This window comes from Bombus affinis, chromosome 3 (assembly GCF_024516045.1).
Source record: "Bombus affinis isolate iyBomAffi1 chromosome 3, iyBomAffi1.2, whole genome shotgun sequence".
Taxonomy (NCBI): Eukaryota; Metazoa; Arthropoda; class Insecta; order Hymenoptera; family Apidae; genus Bombus; species Bombus affinis.
In genome coordinates this window covers 8951420-8965584 of record NC_066346.1, presented here as the reverse complement: position 1 = coordinate 8965584, position 14165 = coordinate 8951420, and the positions used below count along the sequence as shown (strand labels likewise).

Sequence of the window (14165 nt, the reverse complement as noted above, 5' to 3'; positions counted from 1 at the left end):
TGGGCGGTACTGGAGAGAGAGCAAAGACTGACTTTGATTTGTGCCAAAGTTTTAGATTTAAATCACTTGGTGCTAATCTAGTCACGAGCTTCCTCTAGTTTAAGACCCTTAGTATTAAGTGGTATGCCGCTCTCCTGGGAAACATCGCAGAGAGGATGTGGGAGAATCGCCCGGCCTTGGATACAGCTGCGCAAGAGGGAGGACCTTCGTTTCTCAATGTTCCTACCATATATATACAATTCCTCCCTCTTCCTGTCTTCCATTGTGTCTAAGGCATGAGCCTGCTAGGTAAACCTTACTGATGAGTCCACTAGCAGGCTCTGGACGAAACACACTTTTTTTTTTCTTTTTCTCCATCTTCTTTCATATATTCGTGATAATTGTAGCTGCTGCATGTAGATGTCGTCGTGCTTCTTGGTGGGGTACCGCTGTATTTTCTTCTTATTTAGATGTCGTGGAAGAAATGTCGGACGTCGGAAAAATACGGGGCGCCGGGATTTGAACCCGGGTCCCGAACGTTTGTACCCCAAGGCGCTAACCACTGCGCTGCCGTCGTCCGACACTAGTTCGCGTCGAGTGGTGGCGTCTAGTGCCGCCACAGAAATGACTACAATGTATGATGTATAATATAATGAATTCAAATTGTCTAAAAAATATTACAAGTTTATAAAGATTTTTCTATAAAATGTTTTAAAAAGAAGCTGATGCTATTATATAGCATTTTCAAGCATTTACGAATATTGATGTAATTATTAGGTCTCAGTTGAAGCCAAAGGACGGAACATAGAAGTATTTAACACTTAAGCTTTCGAACTAAATTGAAATTCCAAGTCTTTTTAATTTTCATACAGAAATTTATTCTTTTTCTGAATTAAAATTCTAACTGAAATACTAACTAAATTAAAAATTTTGATTTTAATGAAAATATCACAATTCAATCAAATAAAATTTCAATCACAATATAAAATGTATAAAATTTAAATTAAACTGTAATGTCGACCGTCTAATTTTCATACTGGTAAAAGGATATACATGTCGGGTTGGCGTTAAGATTACGGTTAGGATTAGGGGCGTGAAACGAATTCTCACTTGAATTAGACGTTGTTGTTATGCAATAGAGAAGATATTTACTAGTACAAATATGATTATTAGTACAAGTGTGGATATTGCAGAATTGACAAGTAACCGCGGTGATTAGACACAACGACTCACGTTTTCGGCTGTGTATTAATTAATTTATTTATTTATGTAGTATCTTAATGGGTCTTAGAGGAAAGGACAAGTAATGATGTTTTGATTTAATTAATAATATTCGAAGCAACGAAATAATTACAATGCTGTCGTACGTCTTATTTTCAGACGCGGCTTTCGACTTCCCGATTCACACTCTTCGGCTTCTACACTCGCTCGCTCTCGCTTCTCAATTCACACTCTGCACACCTTTTGCATCCGTTCTCTCCGGCTTCTCAACTAATACTGACTTTAACGTCTCTTTTGTCTTTTCCCGTCGTTCGAGACACGTGTCCCGAAACGCGCGTGGCCAGGGTCACGCGGGTGTCACGTAAAATAAGGAAGAAATTTAAAGGAAAGAAAAAAAACTTTATTTTTTCCTCGTTTATACACTTCTGAACTCTAGCCGTGGCCGTTCGAGACTGAGGCTCTTACAATATCTTCTTACTTTCGATGACATCTGTTTCTTCTTTTGTTTTTCATCCTTCATCATCCCCACTACCCTGTAGGCGTACGTGACTGTTGCTACGCTTCTAGAACATTCGGTGGAAGGACCGTTAGGACATAGATGAACCCTCAGGTACTCCGGCAATATACATTGTCGCCAAGGTCGCCATGTGTAATGTTCAAGTATCGGCTGTCTGGAGAATGTTTAGAAGTGGTCGCCTAAGGTGACGTCAGGGCAAAAGAGTTTGGGGTTACACTCCCCCCTCCTTAGAATGAACTTAGTCCTCGAAGTTCCTTTTCCTCTTTAAGATAGATGGGTGAAATTTTGTCTTGGGTGTTTCCAGGTCGAAGGTTACTTGTGAATCGTTGCTGGTGCTGGGCACAGGTAGAATCGGGGTGAATATGTTGATAGGTGCCGGGTTGATTGGCATCGGAGCGCTGGCTGGTGGATTGTTATTTGTCGTGTTTCGCTTGATTTTACAACAGAATAAATGAAAACACAATTTCGGCATTCCTATTTTGTTGAGAAAGTATAAGCATATGAGAGCAATGGATAAATATCCTATAATTTGTAATATAGATATTCCCCGTGATTCAACTTGATCGATTCTATGAGCAAAAGTTAGTTGATTCGTTTGATCTTCGATTCCATCCAGAGTGTCTTTGTATCCGTAATTATCGTTAATAAGTTTTGGAGTTTTCTCTAGTTTATTTAGTAAAACAATCCAGTCTGAATCATTAGTTACATTGACTGTTTTGATTTTAATCTCGTAAGAAATTTCCTTGCTACTACCACTGATTCTCATATGGTTATTCTTGTACAATATGTCTACGGTTTTATTAGTTTGTAACAAAGATGGTTTCTCTAGTCTAACAATTCGATGTGTCTTTTCTTCGAAAATGCTCAGATCTATTGGTTTTTCTGGTATAGCTATAAAATGATTCTCAGCATTTAATGGGATAAAAGTTATATCTTCAATGTTATAAACTACCACCTTACAGAATTTGACAGTGTTTTCTGCGCTTAAGATTTCAGAGTTACAATCGTGCTTCACTCGACGGTCGTGAATCGGCTGAGTTTGTTTGCAAATGTAAAAGTCAGATATAGAACGGCATTGCTTATCCAAGTAGTTTTGATCGACATTGATGTAATTTAGTCCTGACGTTAAAAATATCGGATGAACTACTAAAGGTGCTAAAAACACTTTGTTCGTGAGAGATGGTATGGGATATATTTGCTCTATATCCCATTCCATGTCCATAACTGTTGGTACAGAAATTACAAAGAAAACTTTGTTTTGTCGAGTAAACAATGTGAGTTCTGAGATATCTAAAATATTTTGGAAATTCTCTTCCTTTGGTATAAAAGCGTTTCCTACTGTTTTGCTACCTAGTACTTGGGCGTAATTGTTAATAAAAGTTCCGGGATCAATAATCTGTGGGCTTATTATTCCTTGTTTTCCTAAGATGATTAAATTGAATATTTCGTCGATTTGGAAATGTAAGTCAGAGAGTGAGCTTTCTAGAGCTATGACTTTTATTAAGGTGATCTCGTTTTTGTTAAGCGTTTTAAGTTCGTTTGTTACACCTGTGTCTACTTGTTTCAGTCGCTGGATGACGTCGTTATTTAAAATTCGTTTAATCAAAGCTGTCTGGTTGGCTACTATGGTTTTTAGGCTGTTACCTTCTTCAAAGAGTTTGTCTATATTTTTGTTGATTATATCTAGATCGTTCGCGGCTAGGGTTCCAAAAAGAGTTTTACTAATAGATCCGATAGCGTCTACTAGTCCTCGTCTACTTCTGGGATGAATGTGAGCTAAGGATCGTAATTCGATGCTAAGTGTTCTGACGTTATTTAGTTTTGCTTGTAAAGAGCGTATTTCTGGTAATATGCTACAGTCTTTTCGTGTCTCGCAGTGATTCCTAACTTCGGCTACTCCCTTTTCGATATATCTTACTTGTTCCAATACAGCACTAATATCTAGTCCTATAATAACATTTATGTGTTCGCTATAAAGATATGCTTTGGATATTTTCTCATGAAATATTCCGTTATTGTCAATAGGGGTTATTTTTAATCCGTTAAGGGTGGTAAAGCCGACGGCAAGGGCGATCGTCCTGAAAAATAAGGTTTTATTCTGTTACCGTGGATTTTCTTAACTCGATCTCTAATGAGAATCTCATAATACGGTGTCTTGACTGATTTAATAACGTAGGGTCCTAACCATTCGTCGTCCAATTTATCGGACTTATGATCGTTGTGAAGGAGTATACGATCTCCTTCCTTAAATAAGGTTTGAGTTCTAATGATTTTCCTTGTCTGATCTCTCATGTACCTCTTTCTACTTTGTTCAAGAGTGTTCTTCGCTATCATTCTATATTTTTGCAATTGTTTTTGCCATAGTGCAAACATTTCTTCGTAGGTGTAATTGGAAGTTCGGGATACGGAAGACGGGAGGTTGGCTTTTCTTCCAAATGTTAGTTCGAAGGGTGAAAATCCAGTTGCATCGTGTATCGCGGTATTATACCCTAGGCAAATAAAGTCTAATACCTGATCCCATTCTTTATTAGAATCGTGTAGGCTCGTGCGAATCATGTCTTTTACTGTGGCGTGTGTTCGTTCTAAGGATCCGTTAGATTGAGGATGAAAACTAGTGGTCTTTATATGTTTGATTTTAAATGCTTCTTCGAATTTTTCCATTAGTTCGCTAATAAAGTTTTGTCCCTGGTCTGTCAGTATCGTTTTGGGTGCTGAGAAGATGTAAATGTAGTGGTGTAGTAGTGCATCGATAATCGATTCGGTTCGTTGTGTTTTCAGTGGTACTAGAACGAGATATTTCGTTAGGTCATCGTGAATCGAAAGAATGTATTGATTTCCACGTGTGGTTTTAGGCATCGGACCAATTAGATCCATGGCTATCTTTTCGTTTGGCTCTACTGGTGTCTGAGGAATTACGGGTTGTTCCTTGGGTCTGATTCTAACTAGCTTTTGTCGTTGACAAGCTTCGCAATTTTTTATAAAATCTTCTATCTTTTCCATGAGGCGTGGGATTTTGAATTGGTCTTTGATTTTACTATATGTCTTTTGAATACCCAAGTGTCCACTAATGTCGTTATGGTTTTCGCGTATAATGTCTAGAGCTTGTTCGTCAGTTATGGTTTGTATTGGTTCGTATGCAAAAGTTATTTCTTCAATTTGGTCATTAATAAACATGAGTGTTACTTTGATCCTAGCTTTTTCGGTTTCGGTAAAACTATTGTCTCCTATCCCAATTTTCTTGTGTTTCTTGGTTAGTTCAAAAATTTTTCGAATCCAAGTATCTTTGTCGAATGGACCTAATGTTTCTCTATTCAATTGATAGAAGGTGTGATCGTTTGGCGTGATTTTAAGTCGTCTCGGGGGTGTCGCGTCTTCTGACCATGCGTTAAAGTGTTCTACAATATTTTCGGAGTTTGCAGGTGTGTCTGGGACTGATTTGTCGGTAATTTGGTAAATTTTTCTGGAAAGTGCGTCGGCTGCTGTGTTCTCTTTACCTTTGCAATACTGAATATCGTACTCGTATTCTTCGAGTTTAAGTCTCCATCTAATCAAACGCGAGGAAGGGTCTTTGCAATTTTTGAGCCAAGTGAGTGCTTGGTGATCGGTTCGAATAACGAATCGTCTTCCTAACAGGTATTGCCTGAGTCTCTTAACTGCCCATACGATAACTAATAATTCCTTTTCTGTGGTAGAATAATTTTTCTCTGGGGGGTTGAGTGTCCGTGATATGTAACAACAAGGATGTCCGTCTTGTGATAAGATTGCGCCTATTCCTTCATTGGAAGCGTCTGTGGTGAGTGTGAATGTTTTCGTGTAGTCTGGGTATGCTAAAACTGGGGCTGAGCATAGCTTTTCTTTTAGTGTGTCAAAGCTTGTCTGTTGCGTTTCTGTCCATCTAAAAGGATTGTCTTTCTTTGTGAGATCTGTTAATGGTTTGGCGAGTTTGGAAAAGTTTTTAATGAATTTTCTGTAGTATCCAGCTAATCCGAGAAATGACTTTACGTCTGTTGGTGTTTTGGGAATCTTAAAGTCTTTAACTGCGGAGATCTTTTTAGGATTTGGCTTTATGCCCTCGTGTGTTATGACATGTCCTAAGTATTCTAATTCAGGTTTTAGAAATTCGCATTTGTCGGGTTGGATTTTTAGTCCTAACTCTTTTAATCTTTGCAATACTATAGCAAGGTTTTCATTGTGTTGTTGAATTGTACTACCGAATATTATTATGTCGTCAAGGTATACAAAGCAGTATTTGTTCAATAATCCTCGTAACGCGGTATCCATCATGCGTTGGAAGGTGGCTGGGGCGTTTTTTAAACCGAATGGCATGCGATTATAGTGAAAGTGTCCCTGAGGTGTGCTAAAGGCTGTATATTTCTTTGAGTCGGGGTCCATAGGTATTTGATGGAATCCCGAAGATAAATCTAGAGCAGAGAAGAATTTGGCGTTGCCTAATTGTGATAGAATGTCGTCGATTGTCGGTAGTGGGTAGGCGTCTTGATCGGTAAGTTCATTTAATTTTCGAAAGTCGATAACTATACGCCATTTCTGTTTGCCTGATGCGTCTGATTTCTTGGGTACTACCCATACTGGACTGTTGTAAGGAGAATCTGATTCTTCAATGATATTTTTATCTAACATTTTTTTCATTTGTTTTTCAATTTCTGCTTTATGGGCTTCGGGAGGTCGGTACGATTTGGTATTGACGATTTTGTTTTCGCGTAGGGTAATAGTGTGTTTTGTTAGGTTAGTACAAGGTAGGGTATCGGATTCTAGGTCAAACACGTCTATGTAATGTAGGAGGATCTTTTCGATAGGAATACGAAGTTTGTCTTCAATATGGTCTAGTCTAATTATTTGTTTCAGTTTAGCAATTTTATCGAGATCGTGTTCATAAGAAAGATCATTAGTGATTATAGTTGGTTGCTCACCAGTATTGCAGAAACATACTCTCGTCGGAACTTTATCCAGATAAATTGTTTCGATTTTGGTTTGCCCTGGGAGAATGGTTTTCGGCGCCTGGAAAAATATTTCGTTCCCGTTTAATTGTATTGATTCGTTGTTAATTCGATATGAGTAGTTAGAGAGCATAGGTAAACCAATTATTCCGTCTTCTATTAAAGGAAAATCGTCTGGCACAACGTGAAATGTGTTCATGATGTTAAAGAATTGAAAGTCTACTGTTTCGTCAGTTTGGTATTTGTCATTGCCCATGTAAAATGTTTTAGCTACTGTCTTTTTAGGTTTAAATATGGCACTTGATCTTTTAACTAAATTTATTCCTGCACCGGTATCGATTAAATATCGTTTGATTTCTGTTCCCGATCGAACTCCAATGGATAGAAGTTTTCCTGTTGTTGCGTGTACTCGTACGACGTCTCTCGAGGTTCTGGTAGCGCTGTTTCCTCTTCTCGTCCCGCATTCTCCATGTTTATATTGTAGCTGCGCGGAGGCGGAAGATTTCGCTGGCTGGCCGGTTGAAAATTTTCGGCAGTAACTTGCGGTATGTCCTATTTGGTTGCACTTAAAACACTTCATTCTCCCTCCGTTGTTTATTTGAGTGCTTGTCGGCAGGCGATTTTGCGTAGTCATCGGACCGCTCCTAAGTGGGGGTTTGCGTTGTGACGATACATTCCCTCGGGCGAATGAGTGAGCTCTTATTTGCTGGCTGCACTGATTTCCGCGGTTTCGCTCAATTTCTCCGATTAATAGTTCTGCTTCGAACGCGGCATCTTGTGCTTCTTGTAAGGTGCGCGGTTTCATGCTTGATGTTCTGATTTCTATCTCGGGTTTTAAATTTAGTATGAACGTTTTGGTTGCGCGTTCGTTCTCTAGGTCTATCGCGACTGCTCGTCGAATAGGATCGCGGATTTCGTGTTGCAATGCGTACATAAGTTCATTAAGACCGTGTCGAAATCTTTTGATGTATCCGTGTACTGATTCGTTAAAACTTTGCCGAGTTCTTTGTAATTTATCGCGCGCGCCGTTTGAAGTTACGTTAATCGATACGAACTTCCTCAGATTTTCGAATAAGGCGCCGTACGTCTCGATAACCGAATGTCTAATGCTTCTTTCGGCTTCGCCGACAATGCGTTTGGTTAAAATTAATTTCAATAAAGCACGCTTTTCCTTACATTCCGATCTAGCTTCGCTTACCCGCTTGATGAATCCCTCCACTCCAATGTCATCTTGACCGTTGAGGACTGGGATGAACTCGATGCTGGTTTTCGCGTCGAACATATGTCGGTCGTACGAGGCTGATTCTTCTTCCTCGTCCTCGGAGTTCGCTGGGTCGGAGGTTTCTGGAGTTTCTTTGATCCGAACGCGTTCTTCCGGAGATTTCACTATGCGGGTGTCCCGAGTAGTGCTTCTGCTGGCAGAACTAGTATCGTCTGTCATAATTGAGTTGAACTCAGACGTATCTACGGAGGATTGTACTCCTAGCTTGAGTTCGGCCACAGTCTTCCCTATTGGTTCTATTTCCTTGATCCGTTGAGTGCTTTCATCGCGAATTAGTTTATACAAATCATTTATAGCTGCCTTATGTTCTTCGTGCTGGCGCTGCATCATATCCAAAATTGCCCGCAGGTTTGGATCACCGCTAGTCGAAGCGACAGGTGTAATTTTCTTATCGTCCCTTTGGTCCATTTCAGAGTAATAGATCGTCGGAGTCTGACGTTATCGAATGCAATCGATCGATCCTTTTAGAGGAAATGGTTCTACTTACTAATAAAACCGTTTTTCGTAGTCCAGGTTGCTTGATACACCTTTGGTCGGATGTCCCGTAGGCCAAAACCGTAATCTTGTTTTATCCAACGTTGATGTATCCTGGCAGGATCGCCAAAATGTCACGTAAAATAAGGAAGAAATTTAAAGGAAAGAAAAAAAACTTTATTTTTTCCTCGTTTATACACTTCTGAACTCTAGCCGTGGCCGTTCGAGACTGAGGCTCTTACAATATCTTCTTACATTCGATGACATCTGTTTCTTCTTTTGTTTTTCATCCTTCATCATCCCCACTACCCTGTAGGCGTACGTGACTGTTGCTACGCTTCTAGAACATTCGGTGGAAGGACCGTTAGGACATAGATGAACCCTCAGGTACTCCGGCAATATACATTGTCGCCAAGGTCGCCATGTGTAATGTTCAAGTATCGGCTGTCTGGAGAATGTTTAGAAGTGGTCGCCTAAGGTGACGTCAGGGCAAAAGAGTTTGGGGTTACACGGGCCCTTTCCACGAAACTTAAAAAGGACCGACGACACCTTGATGTACCCGACGATGCCGCAGCTCTCGCGACATTGTCTACGATTCGGCAGATATCTTAGGCTTTTTGTCCACGATACTACATTTATTCCAAATATATTTGACGGGTTGCGACAGCAATTTCTCGCTCTCGTTATTTCACATTATCTATCCTCGACCAATCCTTCACAAGTTTATATGAGCAATATTGATGCGTTCAAGGGATACAAAGGTAATATATATGTATTCTCATGCAACAAAATACAAACAGATTTAATAGTATAAGGTTTTTTATTTGTCATAATAGTTTGGGAATTTATGTCCATAAGTATCCGTAATGTGTAAGTATTCCTTTGGCTGAATGGAAACTTCTCTTATATCTAGCTAAAATGCAGAAATAATGAATTTAATTGGGAAGTGATAAAAGAATAAGTAAAGTTCCGAGGATGCACGTGATTGCATGAATAGACAGGACGCTTTTAACGAATAAAACATAGTTTTAGGACACGCGAAACTGATTTTGTATTTCATGGACTTTCTGTGTCCGAACCTCTCGAAGCTCTCTATCTTATGCAATGTTTCAAAGCAGTACGAAATTTTGTATGTACATACAAGAAGTATACGTTCTAAGTGGAATATACAATCATAGTCTTGATACATCAGAAACAAAATTTATAGGAGCTTTCTGAAAGTTGATTTATTATTACCATCAAACAAAGAGAAGCGTGAAAAATTAATGTCATTTAAAAGTCATATTTTGCGCATTCTAACACTATAATTCGTGATATAAATGACAATGTAAATTTGAGCTACCTCTATAGCTATAGTAGTGTAGTCCAACTAGCTACAGTAGTATAGTCCAACTTTTTCTTTTTTGTACGCGGAAAATGATATAAACCTTAATAATTGTATTATTTCAACGCTGGGAGAATAAAGCTGTCGAGATAGGACGTGACCCTAGTGTAAACGCCAGGATATCCAGGTAAACCGCAGAAATAACCATAAGGCACGACACCTATTTCATAAAAGGTGAAGTTTTGTGGTATCATCAGTGGTTCTCCGCTGTCACCCTGGAACGATTGTTACATTTTTAATTTTAATGCTTAAAGCTTTTAATCAAAGTTGAAATATTTCACTCGAGTTATATTGAAATTATACTTTCATACAGTAATAATCTATCATTACTTTATGTATTGAAATATTTCAGTTTATGATGTACGCATTATATGTATTCTGAGTAAAACTAATACTGGAAGGAAATGAGATTAAATACCGTAATGTTGTGTGAGAAGTGGGCAAAAATATTAAATTGTGTTTATCTATTATTTTTAATGTTTAAGACGTCGATTTGATGTTGATTCGAATTGACGTGTCTTCAGATACCGTATAATTTATATTAAATCTGTAATTTAATTACCGTACAAGCATCCTTTCCACCCTCAGCGTATCCGGCGCATATTACTTTATCAGAAACGCCGGCATAAGCCTGTTGGCATTCGGCTGTGCTAAGTACTGGCACTTGTACTTCCATTAATACATCACTATATGGTCCGTCTACGAAGAAAATGAGAAAGACATTTAAGACTAGGACTGTTCAGTTTTATTATAAAATTAGTATCGCTTACCAAATTCTAATCTTCCCCATCCAACAACAAAGGCATTATAGCCCACGAAGTTGTTATTTCGAAGGGACTCCTCTATGGGAAGACAAATGGGACGTATGTAGTCTGAAAAATGAAGAAATAAATGATAACGAAGGAAACGGTTGACGAAAAGTATGAGAAAGAATTTTACGTGTTTTATGATAAAAAATTGAAAGAAATGATAGTTTAATAATACTCCATAGCATGAATATTGGAAACTCAGCAATATTTTACGACTTACCCGAAAATGGTACATCTCTCTCCAATTTAAGAATAGCGATATCGTGGGAGTGTTGTCCGGCAATATAATCAGGATGTATTAGTTTAGATACGAACCCCACTTGAATACGATGCGCTCCGTCGTCATCTCATTTTAGATTTAAGTCCGCGATACGAACCACGTAGAAATCACTGCGTATTGCACAATGTGCTGCGGTCAAAACATGCCTAGCTGATATCAGGGAAGCTCCGCACTTCCATTCTGGTTCAGTATCTGGGTTTTGGGGATTACGAAAACCTAATGCAACTATCCATGGCCAAGCACCTAAAACGCAATAGTTATAGTTGCGAACATACATCGTTTTCTATCGCGTAAGTAGCTTTAAAGTTCATTCTTCGCAGTAAATCGCTTATTATTAATCGGGAAGGAACAGATAAAACGTACCAAGCTTAGCTGGTTTATCATCAACCACCCTGGTATGCGCGGCGTTGCTAAAACCACAATATGGTGGACGCAAGGGCACATACTTATACACAGTTTCTATTAAAATCCCTCTCTTCTCTTTGTTTGGATCGTTTGGGCAGCAAGCTATCGGATCATGGCCCTCATATCTGCATAGTGATTGCCTCAAAAATTTGGTAGCTGTATGGTCCTGTGTCTGCGGTATTTCTTGCAGAGGCTTACATGATTTCATGTTGAGGCAGTTGTCTGTTTCATTGTTCGGTGTTGTATATTCTGGATCAAACAATTTTAAAATAAAACAATTATGCGGTTCTAAGATGCGTAAGAACGCAACACCGATTACTCAACATTCGAAATAAAAATCCGAACAAGTCCACCGGATTGCCCTACAGACACGTATTAATCCGTCAGAGTTAGTCATTATCTTGATAATAATTATCTGAAGAAACTTTTGACGTGAAAAGATAAAGTTTTAATTGATTATATATTGTGTTAGCCATACTTGAAAGAAAATACCTTCAACCTTATTTTTTAAATAAACACATTCTCTATTTTGCGGTAAATAATTTCTTAGGAGTTCAGGACAATTTTTAGTGAATCATTTTATGGAATTAGCAAAATTTTCTGCGAGAGTATGTAACACAGTTAGGTAAAAGTGATTCAAATGCAGTACTGACATTAAACTAGAAAGCTATAAAGTTGTCATTGGAAATTCTGAGAATATCTTTGCACCTTTATCTTAGGCATTACGCCAATAATTTTCATTGACGCGATGCAATGTTTATCACGTTTATTTTGCACGTAAAACTTGTCGTTGGAATATTCGCGAAGTTAACGAAGCTTTTTCTGGAAATTAAACCGCGGAAATAGACGTGAACAATCAAGTTCAGTTTTGTCACTAACTTTGTCGTCATCTCGAAAATAAAAAATCATAAAAATCGTTTTTATTTTACGTGATATTGCGTAGCTTCTTTCTTTTCATTGATAATTAACAAACACGTAAAATTTCGAAATAGCTCGAAGATTCCGTGACGAGGTCACATTAGAATTTGAAGTGCATGGAAAAAGACAACTTAAAGTGCAAACCTTCGGCAGACACCATGTGAACTAATGGATGCAGGAGAGTAATTAATACCAAACATGCAAACAGCATTTTCCAGTCCGTCATTGTCCTGAAATAAAAAAGTGACGAATTGAAAAGAAGCAGGATTGATAACGATGAATGAATGTAATAAAAGAAACTTGGTTCACACTATGATCCAATATTTTGAAACAAAGAGCCAAAACAAGAGCAAATTAGAAAGACACGGAACTGATGACAATAAAGGAAACTTAATTGGTATTATAAATTGAATTTGCATTAGAAAAGAGGCACGGTCACGCGAAATAGATCATAGGAATGACAAATATTATCGACATAAGTTTCTGTGTAATCTCACTTTTAAAAATTGTTTAGTTTAACACGAGAACGATCAAACTCGTCGCAATGACAAGCTTCAAAATTTTCATTTGCGCAATTCACTATAAAGCACCATAATACTTTTTGTAATATTAACGTTGAATTAGTGTGATATCTACAAGGAACTTAGAACAAAGGTACAAATCAGGAAAATCATTAATTTTAGATAGCTTTTAATAGAAAAATCTAGATTCTTGTGAATATTAGAACACGTTTCTATAGGTACATAGGAAGATTTATAAAAAAAATGCTCTTTGCTACATAACTTCAAATCTTATTGTTTCTATTTCTACTTACCTCACCATTCTTGGAAAGATATGATACAATTGTTCCAACTTTCCTCTAAGTACCTATTTATACCATCATTTTGTCGCTTCTCTTACAATTATGTACTATATAGTATATTCAGTCGTGCATTACAAGTTGATAGTTCTAGTACTAAAATCTGTAAAATATCAATGACATGGTAACAGAAATAAACACTTTTGCACGTAACACATCGCATAAAAGTTACTTCTACGATAAAAACTGTTTACTTGTGTGATAAGCGCTACTTTAATTGATCTTAAAAATGATTCATGTGTAGTCACAGAATTATTAAAAATCAAATACGATCGATCTTACGATCCTTTTACTTACACACTTGACGGCTAATTGAGAGATGCCTGTCACGATGAGAGATGTTTTTACCCTTTTTCTTATGCTCACTTTTACAAAAATCTTGTAATTCCTCAACTGTGGTGCTTATATTGAAGTATTTCTAATATCATTCAAAGGTACCAATTCTGCTCCTGTTTTTTAATCACAGAAGAATTTTCTCAGTTACATATGTTCAAAAATACGTTGAACCATGAAATGAATGAAGTATATATCACCTACAATGAAAAAGAGATTTCCTATACTGGTCCATTCTTTTCCTTATTCATTGAATACCAGCGTATTCTTCGAAATTACGAATAAATCCGGAAAATTGTTTAATCTGAAAAGAGACATAAATTATTAACATCATTCATCCATATGAGATTCAGAATTTTTGCTTTGTGTTGCAGGAAAAGAAGGCAGCAATTCAATGCTTGATAAATTATTTCTCGCTTGCCTAACACAATCACTTGTTTCTTTCCTTAATCCGTGACTAATGATTTAAATAGACTTAATGGTTGATACGATGAAGCAACATACCAGAATTGGAGAAAATGTGTAATCTTGGGGAGGTAGCCACATATATGTAATCAGAGCTGTTAATATAATTTGTAAAATCTGTTATCCTGTCTAACTGAACAGTTGCTATTCCATGATCACATTGAGGTCCTTTTATTCCAATCACATGACCATGATAATCTGACTCTTCAATGTATAATATTCCAAAATGTATTAGATGTGTAAGATGTACAAATCATGAGATCAAGGTATCAATTCTTTCTTCC

The 14165-nt window shown here is 37.6% G+C and overlaps 1 pseudogene; it reads right to left on the bottom strand.

Annotated features, from left to right (window-relative positions):
• Positions 1–9454: 9454 nt before the first annotated feature.
• LOC126914594 (venom protease-like) lies at positions 9455–13732 on the bottom strand (annotated as a pseudogene).
• Positions 13733–14165: the final 433 nt, after the last annotated feature.